This window comes from Cyprinodon tularosa, unplaced genomic scaffold (assembly GCF_016077235.1).
Source record: "Cyprinodon tularosa strain WSP-4 unplaced genomic scaffold, ASM1607723v1 ctg235, whole genome shotgun sequence".
NCBI classification, from domain to species: domain Eukaryota; kingdom Metazoa; phylum Chordata; class Actinopteri; order Cyprinodontiformes; family Cyprinodontidae; genus Cyprinodon; species Cyprinodon tularosa.
This window is the reverse complement of record NW_024038880.1, coordinates 855,001-870,033: the sequence shown is the minus strand read 5'-3', so window position 1 is coordinate 870,033 and position 15,033 is coordinate 855,001.

Here is a 15,033-nt window from a genome sequence, read left to right as displayed (position 1 = left end):
GACTCCATGATCAGAGCTGTCTGAATAGTGCCTGCAGTAAGGAATTCCTATTATAACTCCTTCAGTTTAGTGAGCTAGAAGAGTCATGATGATTCAAACTAACACATAAAATATTAATATTCACACTTATTTGTGATTTTTGCACAATTATATCTTCATTTATAAACTACCATCAGTCTTTGGACATCATTGCATTTCTGTTTGAATGTTTGATTTTATGCACAAATGCTATGGTTTGCAATAAATTAGGTAATTTCATTGTTTTATCCAGCAACAGAAATGTATTGCATATGATAGTTATATTGAAGAATTGGATGTGGCTGCAGCAAACAGAAAGAGGCGGAGACTGACCACATTGCAAACCAATACCATATTTGGACGCCATATCCTGTTCCAGCTCTTCATGTTTTGTCTTTGTTGATTAAAAAAAAATCACTGTTGTTTCTAGTTTTTTAAAGATAACGTTTTATAACGCTATATTAAAATACACAAATGTTCCACATTTAAAAACCCCAATAAAGTAATGATTAAATAAGAACAAGAGTGCAGTGGAAACAATCCCGCCGAGCATAAATGGCTTAAAAATACAACATTAATTACGTTCGAATGACGTACAAAACAGAAGTTATAGTCTTTGGAAAAGAAGCTGATTAGCCAGTCACTTCATTTGGATGGGATTAAACTGATTTCAGATAATAAAGTAAAAAATCTTGGTGTTGTTTTTGATCAGGACCTGTCATTTAAATCCCATATCAAAGAGGTTTCTAGAAGTTCCTTCTTTCATCTGAGGAATATTGCAAAAATGAGAAATCTCCTGTCCAGGGGTGATGCTGAGAAACTAGTCCATGCATTTGTTACTTCGAGGCTGGACTATTGTAATTCTTTATTATCAGGAAGTCCACAAACTGTAGTTAAAAGCCTTCAGCTGATCCGAAATGCTGCAGCCAGAGTTCTGATGAAAATAAAAAGAGAGATCATATCTCTCCTATCCTGGCTTCTCTTCATTGGCTTCCTGTTAAATCAAGAATAGAATTTAAAATCCTCCTTCTCACATATAAAGCCTTAAATGGCCAAGCTCCATCTGATATCAGAGATCTGATTGTTCCTTATGTTCCTAACAGAGCACTTCGCTCTCAATCTGCAGGTTTACTAGTGGTTCCTAGAATTTCTAAAGTAGAATGGGAGGCAGATCTTTTAGTTATCAGGCTCCTCTCCTGTGGAACCAACTACCAGTTTTAGTCCGTGAGGCAGACACCCTGTCTACTTTTAAGGGTTAAAACTTTCCTAAATCCTCAACCAGAGAATGAAACCTTCCTTATGGGGACCGGCCCACTAGTCTCAGAAAGTAGCATATTCCTGTGAAGGTGGCCTTACACTGTCCCTACAAGGTAAGAAATACCTAAAAAAAAACATGGACACACACACACACTATCAGGCTCCATCGTATTTATCTGTGAAATAAGAACTAGCTGCAGGCAGTGAAAAATTGGGAGCAATATTTTTGGTTATTGAGCATGTTTTAAGAGAATAATAAGGGGGTTATGTTCTTTTAATTTTTTTTTTTCACAATGTCATTTATTCATTTATAAAAATCTTACCTTGTTGAATAAATATTTAATTTGAAGCTAAATATTTATTTAAAGAACTAAACATTTAATTTGTTAAATAAATATTTAGCTCCAAAATAAATATTTATTTAAAAAAAGTAAGATTTTTATAAATGAATGAATGGCATTGTTGGGTTTTAAATCCAGAGAAATTTGAGTTTAAAAGATTAAGAGGAAATGATCAAACACAGACTGGGATTTTGAAACGTCAACCTCTGCAAAGGGGAGAAAGACTGCTGGCTCCAAAACCAGCACCGTTTCTCTCAGATCCCTTCACAGCAAAGCCTTTTATTAACAGTTTACAACATAATAGGGAGGGCCTTAAACAGAAGACCCAGTAATGATTATCTGGGAGGATGCAGGTCATAAGACAGTGTGAAATGACCATCTGGCTGGATGGAAGTCGCACAACCGTGTGACTCTGCCTCATGACCTACTGGATGCAGGTCATAAAAGTTTATGACCCTTCTGATTGAATCACAGGATAGAAATGTAGCATCTTCTTTCTTTCAATGTTTCATATGTCCACACAATAATTTTATAATTATCACTCTAACATTTCCCCCCTCTTATACATAAAAAACATCAGCATATAGCACTTCTAAAAAGATTTTCACTACATACATCATGAATGCATTGCAGATAGGGAATTCAGTAATCAAAGTTTAATATGCAAAACACAACAATATTAAAAGGAAAATTCAAGCAAAATGAATATTGGATTAGAGTGGATCCTATCGTTTTCTGAATCATTGATTGTAGGCATGGTAGAAGTAGGCATATGAGTACAAACATAACAGTCTGTTTTGTTCAAATCTTCAGCAACATGTTTGGCATGTTGCCACCACATATTGGCACCGTATGGATGACTTTCTGTGGATCCATCAAAAATCATCCTGCTCTTCCTTTGTTTCAGACAGTCAGTTTGAGTCCCCAGGAACACCAGTCCAACGGTCACCACCAGGCAGCAGAACGTCATTAGTTTTCCCATCTTCATCAGCTCTTCCAATGAAACACCCATTAACTAGGACTCTAAAGGACTGGGTTAGGTTGTTTTCTTCACCAGCGTTGAGACGAGTGGTCCTAAAAAAAACAAACCCCTTTAAAGCTGGACTTCACCACAGATCCCCCACCTTAGTTATGGGGTTCCTGTGAAGGTAATTGGGCTTCTCGCTGTGGAAAGTTTTTAAATCAGCCTACAATGACTCTGGTGGATCCAAGTGTCTCCCTCTTGGATCTTCACAGCGGTGGGAGCTGCTAGTTGCACCATGTAGGGTCCCTCCCACCTCGGAGCTTCCCAACTCTTCCCTTTGATGATTTTAATCAGCTCTCGGTCTCCAGGCTTCAGGCCTTCCTGTGGGGAAACAAAAAGGAGCTCTGGGCAGATTACATGTTCTTTGAACAGTTCCGTATTTGAACAGATTCAGAATTCACTTAGTTAATGGGTCAATGTTCTTTTTCTTTTTCTGCCCATGGCTGTCCTTCCCATAAAGGTAGAACAAAAGGTTTCCCATTCACCATTTCAAAAGAGGCCAAACCATCAGATGTTGGAACAATCCTCATGAGTAATTTTACTAAATGCAAACACTCTGGCCATGGCTTTCCTGTTTCTGCCATTAATTTTCTCAATCTGTTCTTAACCTCTCCATTAGCTCGTTCCACCAATCCTGCACTCTGTGGATGGTAGGAACAGTGGTATTTTAAGGTTATGTTTAAATGTTTAGACATTAGGGATACCACTTAATTCACAAAATGTGTTCCATTATCACTTTGTAAGATTTTTTGGATACCATGCTCAGGTATGATATGTTTACACAACGCTTTTGCTACTGTCAGTGCATTGGCATGTTTTGTGGAAACAATTTCTACCCATTTAGAAAAATTGTTCACTAGGACTAGGCAGTACTTGTACTGTCCACTTGGGGTCAGCTCAATGTAGTCCAATTAATTACTTCAAATGGAGCTGTACCTCTTGGCGCCTGTCCTCACTTAGTTTTCTGATTTGCTTGTGAATTGTATTCACAACATGTGAGACATGCAAACATTTTAAAAGCAGTAGTAGTTACACACCTGTGTGTGTTACTATACTATATTCATCATAACTTTTTAAAAGCAGTAGTAGTTACACACCTGTGTGTGTTACTATACTATATTCATCATAACTTTTTAAAAGCAGTAGTAGTTACACACCTGTGTGTGTTACTATACTATATTCATCATAACTCCCCCCTGTTTGAGACATGATAGTTTCATGGATCAAAATAGCTGCTGGTTTTAATCAGAATCAGCATAAGTCCAGAGGGAAATTGCTTTTGCTACATGCTCAAGTTACAGTTATGTATATATAAATATATCCAACTAAAGAATAAGAATATGGGGGAACTGTTGTCCACACAGGTCCCCTTTAACCCTAAAAGTAGACCTGCTCAACCGCCAACTGTTTGGATGCACAGGTTTTGATAAGTCTACAAAGCTAAGATAGTTGCCGAGAAAAGTTCTACATTCAGCTCTGCGTATTACTGTCTGCTTCTCTGACACAGCTATTAGTGTGTCATAAAAAAATAATAAAAAACTTAAGAAAAGCTGAGTTTCTTTTTTTTTATAATGTGGAATCTAAGCCCTGCAGTCATTGCACAACTCCAAAAAGACACCCTTGTAGCTTTTCACCCTCCTCTGAAATAACATGGCCCAAACAACAAACTTATTTCTGCACCCGCTAAAATTTGTATAACTAGTTTATACTTTCCTTTGCTTCACATTCTAGCAGATATTGTTTTATCCTTGGCCTGTATTAGGAACTATTTCAGCTAAATCTATAGTTGTCAACAGTCTTGCAGCAATTCTTCTTGTATATCACAAAGCATTCGGAATATCTTTGAAATAATTTTTATCAAATTGTGATAGCAAAGAATGCTGAGTTATTTTAACACATGCTAAATCTTGGACCCAAGCTTCTGTATTGAACAGAATTTTATAAGGCTGCTTCCATAGTTCTGTGTTATGGCTATAAAGCCAGCTTGGTTTGTGTGGTGCGGACATAGATAGAAATCAGATGCGCCTTCTGCAGCTTCTAAACGCAGGCCTGTGTCTCTCCACTGTGCTTCACTGGTCTTAACCAATGACAAATGATTTACCCATGATAAGCGGTACATTCCTTACATCTGTGTAGAAAGCATAACAGTAACTGCTGCTAAGAACCCCCATCTATGTACATAATTTGTGTAGCCATTATAGTAATGTCTTGTTTCAGAAACTGTTTTGCACAAATTTAAAGTGTTCTACTGTTCAACTAATAGACTTTCACCCAGTGGATCTGACAATGTGCTTCTAGCATAGTGCATATAGACACAAGTAGATTTTGTTGAAACGCTATTTATATGTTCCACACATTCGGCCTTCATGCCCCCCTGTTTGGGAAAAATTGCTTAATTTTCTTATCAATTCTCATCCTAACAAATTAATGTGGTGAGTTGGTGATATTACTACAAAAAACATAGAACCTTGCAATCTTTTTCCTAATCCTTTGACATCCACTCCTAGGATGTTTGACCATTTGCTGATTTTACAAAAACTAGCATTTTAGATGGTTTTAGTCCTACATTATCTTTAATGCAAATTTTACAGGCTCCTGAATTGCATATAAGTCTAACTGCTTGTCTAATAATTGTTAGAACTATTCATGTTTTTGCCTTTAATGCATTTAATATCCCCCATGCTTCATACACGTCTACTATTTTAATGTCACCCCCATTTGCTCAAACACCTATTCACACTCAGATGAAGAACTTCCCCTGTGGGCTCGTTCTTCCTGGTCTGCTTTTACTAGGCTGGGCTGAAAGCCCCTTTGAAGTTCTAGAACTGCCCCTGCATCCTTGATGCCTTTTGAAATTTCACGTGTTTTGTTAGTGCAACAATCTCTGCAGTTTACACAGAATATGATGATATTAAAGCAGCACTGTAAAGAGTTTCTTGATCATTTACAATTGCAAAACCGACTAAATTTTTTCCTCCTTCTGATTTGGAAGCTGACCCATCCACATGCAAATTTTTATAACCCTCCTGCGGTTCATCTTTTAAATCTGAACGCGGCTTGCAACTCATAGTTCTTTCAACACATTGGTGAGGGTCACCATCACCAAAGAATTACATCTCTGAAGCATGAGGTGAGGCTGAGACAGTAAAGTGGTCATAATATTTAGATGTCTGGCTGGAGACATAAAATTTATTTTTTCTGATGTGACCAAGAGTTCCACTGCATGAGGTATTAACAAGGTCAGCGGATGATACAAGACAATTTCAGATGAGCTCTGCACAGCTAGAGCAGCAGCACAAACTGATCTTACGCAGTGTGGTAAGGCAGCTGCAACTGGATCTAATCTTTTGGAGTAAAATGCCACTGGGCTCATTTTTTCCCCTTGTTTCTGCATTAGCAGAAAGGTCATGAATTGTCCCCTGCAATCCACTGCTTGGATAAATTGTTTAGAATAATCTGGTAGCGCCACTACAGAGAGTTTGCAGTCAGGTCCTTTAGTTGTGAAAAAGCTGACTCTGCAGTTGGAGTCCACAGTATTTTATCTATCATTGCCATATCATTTGTATAAATGAGATCAAGCAGTGGCTGAGTAACCTCAGCATAATTGGGAATCCATGTCCTACAGTAATTACACAAACCTAGAAAAGCCATCATTTGCTTTTTAGTTTTAGGCTGTGGAGCGTTCAACACCCCCTTTTTCCTGTATGTAGCTTGCATGACTACAATAATTTTCTTGTGGGTTTATTAATTTTAAATTTTGGTTCCGAAATTATAGTTTTGGAGACCCTGCAGACGCATTAGGAAGGCTGTCAATTAGAACAATGCTGCAGCCATCGCTCCAGTGACATCCCCCCTGCGCGCTTATGCAGATTTAAGCTGTCTCCCTCTGAACTGTGTGTCATTATTTTTTGGACACACAAACAACTTAAAAGACCCACAAACATAACTTTAAAGACAGAAACACATAATATTAAAACCGGACAAACACAACATTAGATCTATTTATTTAGGTTTTCATCGTATCTGCTTTGTGCATGTATCATACTCTAAGTTCCACTCCTACAAGTATTTTAAATTACTTGGATCAATCTGACACAAACTTTACATCCCCTTTATGATCTTCTCTAAAGTCTTCCTGAACCCATCCTTTTTTTATTCTTTTACCCCCCTGACTCACTTTAGTTCTATTATTTTATCATTTAGTTCTTATTATTTTATCTTGGAATAGAGGCGTCCCTCAAACCCATATTTTTTCCAAACTATATATTCAAGTGATTTTTTTGTTGTTGTTGTTGGATCCTGCACTTCTACAACTTCTAATCATAGATTCTAAATTATCTCTAATTTATTTTGACCTTTTCCCATTTTAAAGAATTTAGTCCAGTACAAACACCTAGGGTATTCTACGCACCGGATGTTTATTCAGCAGGACAGCACCCAAACACTGTTGTGGTAATTTCTGCTTTTACCTTTTCAGGTGAGAAATTCTTGCCTCTGCATCCACAAGAGTTGTACTGTATTAATTCCTGCTGTTTTAGTATGAAACAACAGAACCTAACGGTTCGATTGTTTCCTCACACACTTTCACACAGTCACACACACCTATTCTAAGGCCTAATATATTTTTTATTTTAACCAATCATAGACAAAAAAACACCTATCTTTATGTGTACACTTAGGAGTCTCCAACTCCAGGCCCTCGCACGCACTGGATACCCAGATGCAGTATCTGCTATCCCTGCTGCGGCAGCTGCAAACCTTACTTAGCTGTGTTCTTATCCTTCTTAAAAGAACACAGGGGGTCCCAGACCCAAACGCGCAGAATACCGATCCCGGATCTATCACAACAAAACCCTGTTTGTCAAATATTCTAGCGACTACAACCAGTTATAGCTTTAACACAGAGGGTCCCAGACCCAAATGCACAGAATACCGATCCCAGATCTATCACAACAAAACCCTGTTTGTCAAATATTCTAGCGACTACAACCAGTTATAGCTTTAACACAGAGGGTCCCAGACCCAAATGCACAGAATACCGATCGCAGATCTATCACAACAAAACCCTGTTTGTCAAATATTCTTGCGACTACAACCAGTTATAGCTTTCACATGGTCCCAGACCAACTTTTGGTCAAAAGCTTTAGGCCTACCCTTTGTCGTGTAGATCAGTCCTCAGCGTGAGTTGTCACCAGGATGTCCAGGGCAGGGCTGGACCAACCTATTGGCCCCGTCCGGCGAAGGGCGGACGGCTGTCGACAGTTTCTTGGCCTTGGTCCCGCACGATCCTGGACAATTGGATCTTGACTCCCGGAGTTTCAGCACCAAAAATGTTGGGTTTTAAATCCAGAGAAATGTGAGTTTAAAAGATTAAGAGGAAATAATCAAACACAGACTGGGATTTTGAAACGTCAACCTCTGCAAAGGGGAGAAAGACTGCTGGCTCCAAAACCAGCACCGTTTCTCTCAGATCCCTTCACAGCAAAGCCTTTTATTAAAAGTTTACAACATAATAGGGAGGGCCTTAAACAGAAGACCCAGTAATGATTATCTGGGAGGATGCAGGTCATAAGACAGTGTGAAATGACCATCTGGCTGGATGGAAGTCGCACAACCGTGTGACTCTGCCTCATGACCTACTGGATGCAGGTCATAAAAGTTTATGACCCTTCTGATTGAATCACAGGATAGAAATGTAGCATCTTCTTTCTTCAAATGTTTCATATGTCCACACAATAATTTTATAATTATCACTCTAAAAATGGCTTGGAAAAAAATAAACCCCTTATTTTTTCTTAAAACATGCTAAATAGCCAAAAATATTGCTCCTAATTTTTGACTGCTTAACGTTACAAACAGCATCCCATACTCTATAAATAAATTATACTTCCAGAAGTAGTTTTTACTGCATTGTAATTTTATCTGAGTAAAGTTATTAGGATGATTTTCTCCTTTGTAAAAACATGCTGGCTACTCAGCCTTGGATAAGTTCATTGAACAGAAAACAGGATGTTTTTGCCAAAATTGTGCAACAAAAAAACAATTTATGATAAAGTCAGACTTCTGCTTTTAAAAAAGATTTGCTGTAACTGTTTTTCTTCATCCTTTTCGCTCCCTCAGTCCTTTTTAGTCCAGATAAATCTACAATAAACAGTTGATCTTTTCTTCAGATATACTTTGTGCTCTTCTAACTGAAAAAGAAATGCTCACTTCACCAAATCAACAGGTTCAGGTTTCCCGTCCGTTTCCATGGCTGCAGGTGGATGAAGAACAGAAACTTGATTTCTGACCTCCAGCTTATCGAACACCTTTAAGATGAATTAGAACGGACACTTGGATTTTGTTTTTTACATGTAATTATGAATCCATCACAAACCTTAAAAAGTAAAGTTAAACGATTAATTCAATTTCATTGAGTTTATTTCTATAGCGCCATTTCACAACACATGTCATCTCAGGTCACTTTCCAGTTCACCAGATCATCCAGTCTGATTGATTCAAAGTTTTCTATCTAAGGAAAACCAGCTGATTGCATCGACTCATTGACTCTTCAGCAATCCCTCACACTAAACATGCTTGTAGCAAGAGTGGAGAGGAAAAACTCCCTTTGAACAGGAAGAAACCTCCAGCAGAACCAGGCTCAGTGTGAGCGGCCATCTGCTGAGGCCCACTGGGGTTCAAGGAGACAGAAGCAGACATAGAAAAAGAAGCATAGATACAAAAAGCAACTGTAAAAGGCAGCCCTGTCCAGGAAACACACAGCCAGGCAGACGAGCTCCGAGCCAGCTCCCATGTCAGAGGATGAAGAGAGCACATCCAGTTAGTCACAGTCAGAGAAACAGGACTACACTGAAAAACAGGCCAAGCTCCAACATCTAGAAACAAAGGTGTTGATGGCAGCAGCACAGCTGATATTTCTCTCCAGGATGGAGTCACAGCCAAACAGGAACAGACCAGATGAAGCTACTATGAGAAAAAGCAGAGAGAGCAGAACGTTAGAGATTGAACTAACAGATTCTGCAGAGTGGGAGAATAGAGATAGAATGAAGCAGAATGATGAAAAAGGGGTCCCTATGTCCTCCAGCAGTCTAAGCCTATAGCAGCAGAACTATAGAGATAGCTCAGGATAACCTGAGCCACTCTAACTAGAAGCTTTATCAAAAAGGAAAGTTTTAAGCCTAGCCTTAAAAGTAGACAGGGTGTCTGCCTCATGGTTTACAGATAGGATGTTTTTTACTGTGGGATCTGTCAACACATCCGACCCGAAAGATGAAGAATTGGTTATCATTAGATTTCATACAATGGTGATAAATACTTTTAGAAGTATTGTGTGTGTAAATTATGGGATGTAAAAGTTGGTTCTACAGGTACTAAAAAAAAAAAATGTCTGTCTCAATTCCTTATTTTATAATCATGTATTTTTTCATATTTTACTCTTTAAATTAACATTTGTAAAATAAAAAAAGAAAAAGAAAAAAGCTATTGTTCTCAAATATGAATCATGAGTTATTCAGTATTTAAGTAGCCTTTTAAACAAATACTTCTTTACTCTTTCTTGAGTCATTTCTCACTTTTACATCAGTATAAAGTGTTAAAGTACTTTCTGGCTCCTCCATCCACCCCTGGTTGCAGGGTTTACTCACTAGTGTCGTTTTTCTGTGCAAACTGGACCTTAGACGTGGTCAGAACATTGCCTCAGATCTTAGTGTCGGTTCTTTAGAAATGTTTAATCTGATAAAAACAGCTGCAGATACAAATTTGGTGGTTTGACTATAAAGCAGAAGAGCCTCCATGCAGAAGGTCATGATGTTTTTCTGTAGGGTGGGGTGCAACTAAAGAAAGAACACTCCAACATTTATTCATTAAGTTATATGAAAAAAAGGGAATCATCACAGTAAAATTTCATAGATTTTATTTGCAGTAAATGCAACAAATGACAGAAGTTTGTAATTTTTAAAGGTTTTTCTCCAAAGACAACAGAAGTAAAACAGATAAACTAATTAGGAATTAAAATGTCATAAATTCACCTGATCAATTTGGCCATAAAACACAGTGGGAACGAAAAGTATTTAGACCCTTTAGATCTTTCACCCTCTTGAAGTTAATTGGGATTTTTTTTTTTTTTTGCAAATTGCTGCAATGAAACATTTTATTTCTTATCAATCACCCAGCATTTATCTTGACAGAAAAAACAAAAATGTAGAAATGTGTGCAACTTTATTAAAAAACGAAAAACTAAAATATCACAATAGTCTCTTTATTCCATATTTTTTCCATTTTTTTGCAACTTTTTTAAAAACGAAAAAGTTGCAAAAAAAGGAAAAACTAAAATATCACATGGTTATAAGTATTTAAACCCTTTTTTTAGTATTTATTAGAAGCACCTTTTGAGCTGTTACAGCCATGAGTCTTCGTGGGAATGATGATGGATGTAGGGATCCTCTGCCGTTCTTCATTGCAGATTCTCTTTAGTTCTGTCAGGTTGGCTGGTGAGTTCTGATGGACGGCCATTTTCAGTTCTCTCCAGAGATGCTCATTTGGGTTTAGGCCAGGGCTCTGGCTGGGCCAGTCTAGAATGGTGACAGAGTTGTTCTCAAGCCCCTCCTTTGTTATTTTAGCTCTGCGTTTAGGGTCATTGTCTTGTTGGAAGGTGAAGATTCAGCCCAGTCGGTTTTCTTCCAGGATATCTCTGTACTTGGCTGCATTCATCTTTCCTTCAATTGCAACCAGTCGTCCCGTCCCTGCAGCTGAAAAACATCCCTGTTGCATGATGCTGCCACCACCGTGTTTCACTGTTGGGATTGTATTGGGCAGGTGATGAGCAGAGCCTGGTTTTCTCCACACATGCCGCCTAGAATTAACGTCAAAAAGTTCAATCTTGGTCTCATCATACCAGAGAATCTTCTTTCTCATAGTCTTGGAATCCTTCATGGTTTTTTTGGCCAACTCTATGGGTTATGGGCTTTCACATGTCTTGCACTAAGTAGAGGCTTCCATAGGGCTACTCTGCCATAAAGCCCCGACTGGTGGAGGGCTGCAGTGATAGTTGACTTTGTGGAACTTTCTCCCATCTCCCTGCTGCATCTCTGGAGCTCAGTCACAGTGATCTTTGGGTTCTTCTTTACCTCTCTCACCGAGGCTCTTCTCCCACCATTGCTCAGTTTGGCTGGACGGCCAGCTCTAGGAAGAGTTCTACTCGTCCCAAACTTCTTCCATTAAAGGATTATGGAGGCAACCGAGCTCATATGAACCTTGAGTGCTGCAGAAACTCTTGGTTAGATCCGTGCCACCATTCTGTCTCTGAGGGAGGCAGTGGTCAGTGGTCAGTTCCTTCCACCTTATGATTCTGGTTTCTAACATGCACTGAGCTGGAAGGTCTTCTATAGACAGGTGTGTGTCTTTCCTAATCAATTCCATCAGTTTAATTAAACACAGCTGGACTCCTATGAAGGAGCAGAACCATCTCAAGAAGGACCAGAAGAAATGCACCTCATATGACCGTCACAGCAAAGGGTCTGAATACTTATTTCAGTCCCTGTAATGAATGTTTCTTCTGTAGCTCTAGTAAATCTCTGAAGGTGGGTCAGAAAACTGCTTTCAATACAAAGATTTCCTAAAGATGTCCTAAATTCAGGGTTATGGGCAACATAATGTAGGATAACAGGACTCCAGGTGTGGGTCCTAAAATTAATTCAAAGTAAAGCCTTCCTCTGGTTTCATCTCACTGTTATATCATTGGTATGATTTTAACAACCAACTGAAACATTTTTATTGTATTTCTTAAAGGCTTTCTTCATGATTTTTCTGCTATTTAGGAAAAAGGATCACATCCTTACTTACGCTGCTCTTACTGCAGTATAAACACTTTATACTTCATCAAGATTACATTAAAAATATTAAAGTGATAATTATTTTAGTAATGTACAATAAACACTTGTTTAAAGCTAGAGTTTTTTTGTCTTTTTTATGGTGTCCAAAAATCCACAAATAGGGTGAGAATTGCTGAAAACTTTGGTCAAGTTTATCATGAAAGTTGATCGATGTTTCACCATGAAGCAACTCAGTACAGTCATGGTGCTCCTGTTTAGAGGAGATAACAGAGGTGGTTCCGGCTGAAGGTTATGATGAAAGGAGGGCTGGAGAAGTTCAGGTGTATTAGCAGAAAAATAAAGGCTAATCAACTACATGTCATTTCAACGCCATTTACAGAATTAGTTTCATTAAATCTCAAAGACATTAATTAAAGGTTATTGCAGGAAAACCAGCTGATTGCATCCAGTCATTGACTTTGCAGGATTCGCTCCTGGTTGAGCATGTAGAGAAAGTGGACAATTGCTTGCAATTTTGTCTCACTTTGCAGCAATGCTTCATACCTAGCATGCATGCAGCGACAGCGGAGAGGAAAAACTCCTATTTAACAGGAAGAAACCTTGTTTAAGAACAGGTTTCTAAAGAAAATGTTTACTTACAGCTACTAAAAGCCTGTTGTACATATCCCTGTACTACTCAATTCAATTCATTTTATTTATATAGCGTCAATTCACAAACCATGTAATCTCAAGGCACTTTATAGATACAGCTCATCCAGATTATACAGTCAAATTGATTCGAAGTTTACTATCTAAGGAAAACCAGCTGATTGCATCGAATCATTGACTCGACAGTAATCCCAGCGACAATGGGACAGTGGGTCAATGCAATCAGCTGGTTTTCCTCAGATAGAAAACTTTGAATCAATCTGACTGGATGATTTGGTTGAACTGGAAAGTGCCTTGAGATGAGATGTGTTGTGAATTAGCGCTAAAGAAATTAACTGAATTGAATTGGAGAGTGAGTCGACTGGGGTTCTATTAGATTTATATTTAAAATGGGGGTGGGATAATTTGTCAAAATATTTTTATTGGGATTGAATTCAATTACTGTTAAAGACTAAGATGAATGTAACATTAGAATAGAATAGAAAATCCCTTTATTGTCCCACGATGGGGGAATTCTTTATTACCCAGAGAGCCCAATTAGATCAAAACAGACCAAAAACAATTCAGGTTCAATAGTGAAAGTTAGTGTTGCACTGATACCAGCGGGGCCCCGATCCAGCACTAAAATGGTGGTATTTGTATCAGCGAGTACCAACAAATATGGCACCGATACCATTTTGAGAGCCAAAAGTTTCTTCAACTATTGTCACCCATTCCAGGTAGGCAATAAAAAGTTCTACTGGATTCACTTTGTTTTAGTCTTTTTCCTGATTCACAAAGGTAGGCAGCAGCTTAACAAAGCCATGATGGAAATTATTTTACATCCTAGTAGGGTGACAGTGGCTTTGGATGTAGGAGTTTGCCCTGAAATCAAAGGGTTGACAGTTCAAGCCCCGACTCCGACTTTCAGTGTTGTTGTGTCCTTGGGCAAGACACTTCACCTGCATTGTCTACTGATGGTGGTCAGAGGGCCCGGTGGCGCCAGTGTACGGGAGCCCCGCTTCTGTCAGTGAGCCCCAGGGCAGCTGTGGCTACAATGTAGCTTGCCACCATCAGTGTGTGAGTGAATGGGTGAATGAATGTAGTGTAAAGCGCTTTGGTCAAGTCTCCTGACTTGAATATAGGCGCTATATAAGTACATGACATTTACCATTTAGTAGAATGCAGTTCTTCATATATAAACATACAGTACATCAATTTCAAACAGATGGTATCGGTATCGGCTGATACTGCATAGCCAGGTATCGGTATCTGTTTAGGGGCCAAAAAATGTCATCGGTGCAACACTAGTGAAAGTGAGGCCCCAATGCAGTGAGTTTCAGTCAGTGAGAAAATTTTTATCTTTGTTACGATGATTTGTTTTATTTAGATCCTCATACATCGTTACTGCTGTGAGAAGAGGCAATGGATCACTGAAGAGAGCAACGGCTGTGTGAGTTTGTCAACTATATGAGAAGGAGATTATGTTGATGAAAAACATGTTGCTCTATCTTTAGAAAACTTTTTGAAAATCAACCAGGACTCCTCTATAAGGTGTAGATATTTTCTATCTTTCCAATGTTTTTGTGATGATCTTTAAAGTCCTATAAATAATTTCCTTCATTCTCAGGAAGCCATATTGCCTCAAACATGATGCAACATGGAGAGAATCAGTGATGCCTGGGAAATTAATAATGGGAACAGATTCTATAAATGTTTTTACATTAGTAATCTACTCCAAACCATTTATTGTTTAATGGTGGCTAACTTAGTTTAATTGACCTAAGAAGGTTTTTTTAAAAGATCAGATAAAAAAGAACTATGAAGAAATATTGTTTCACGGTCAACACAATGTGTCAGCACCACGTCCCAATGAACCATAAACCACAGATATGTTGAGCAAAGCTGACACAGTCTAAGGTGAAACGCTTCATCT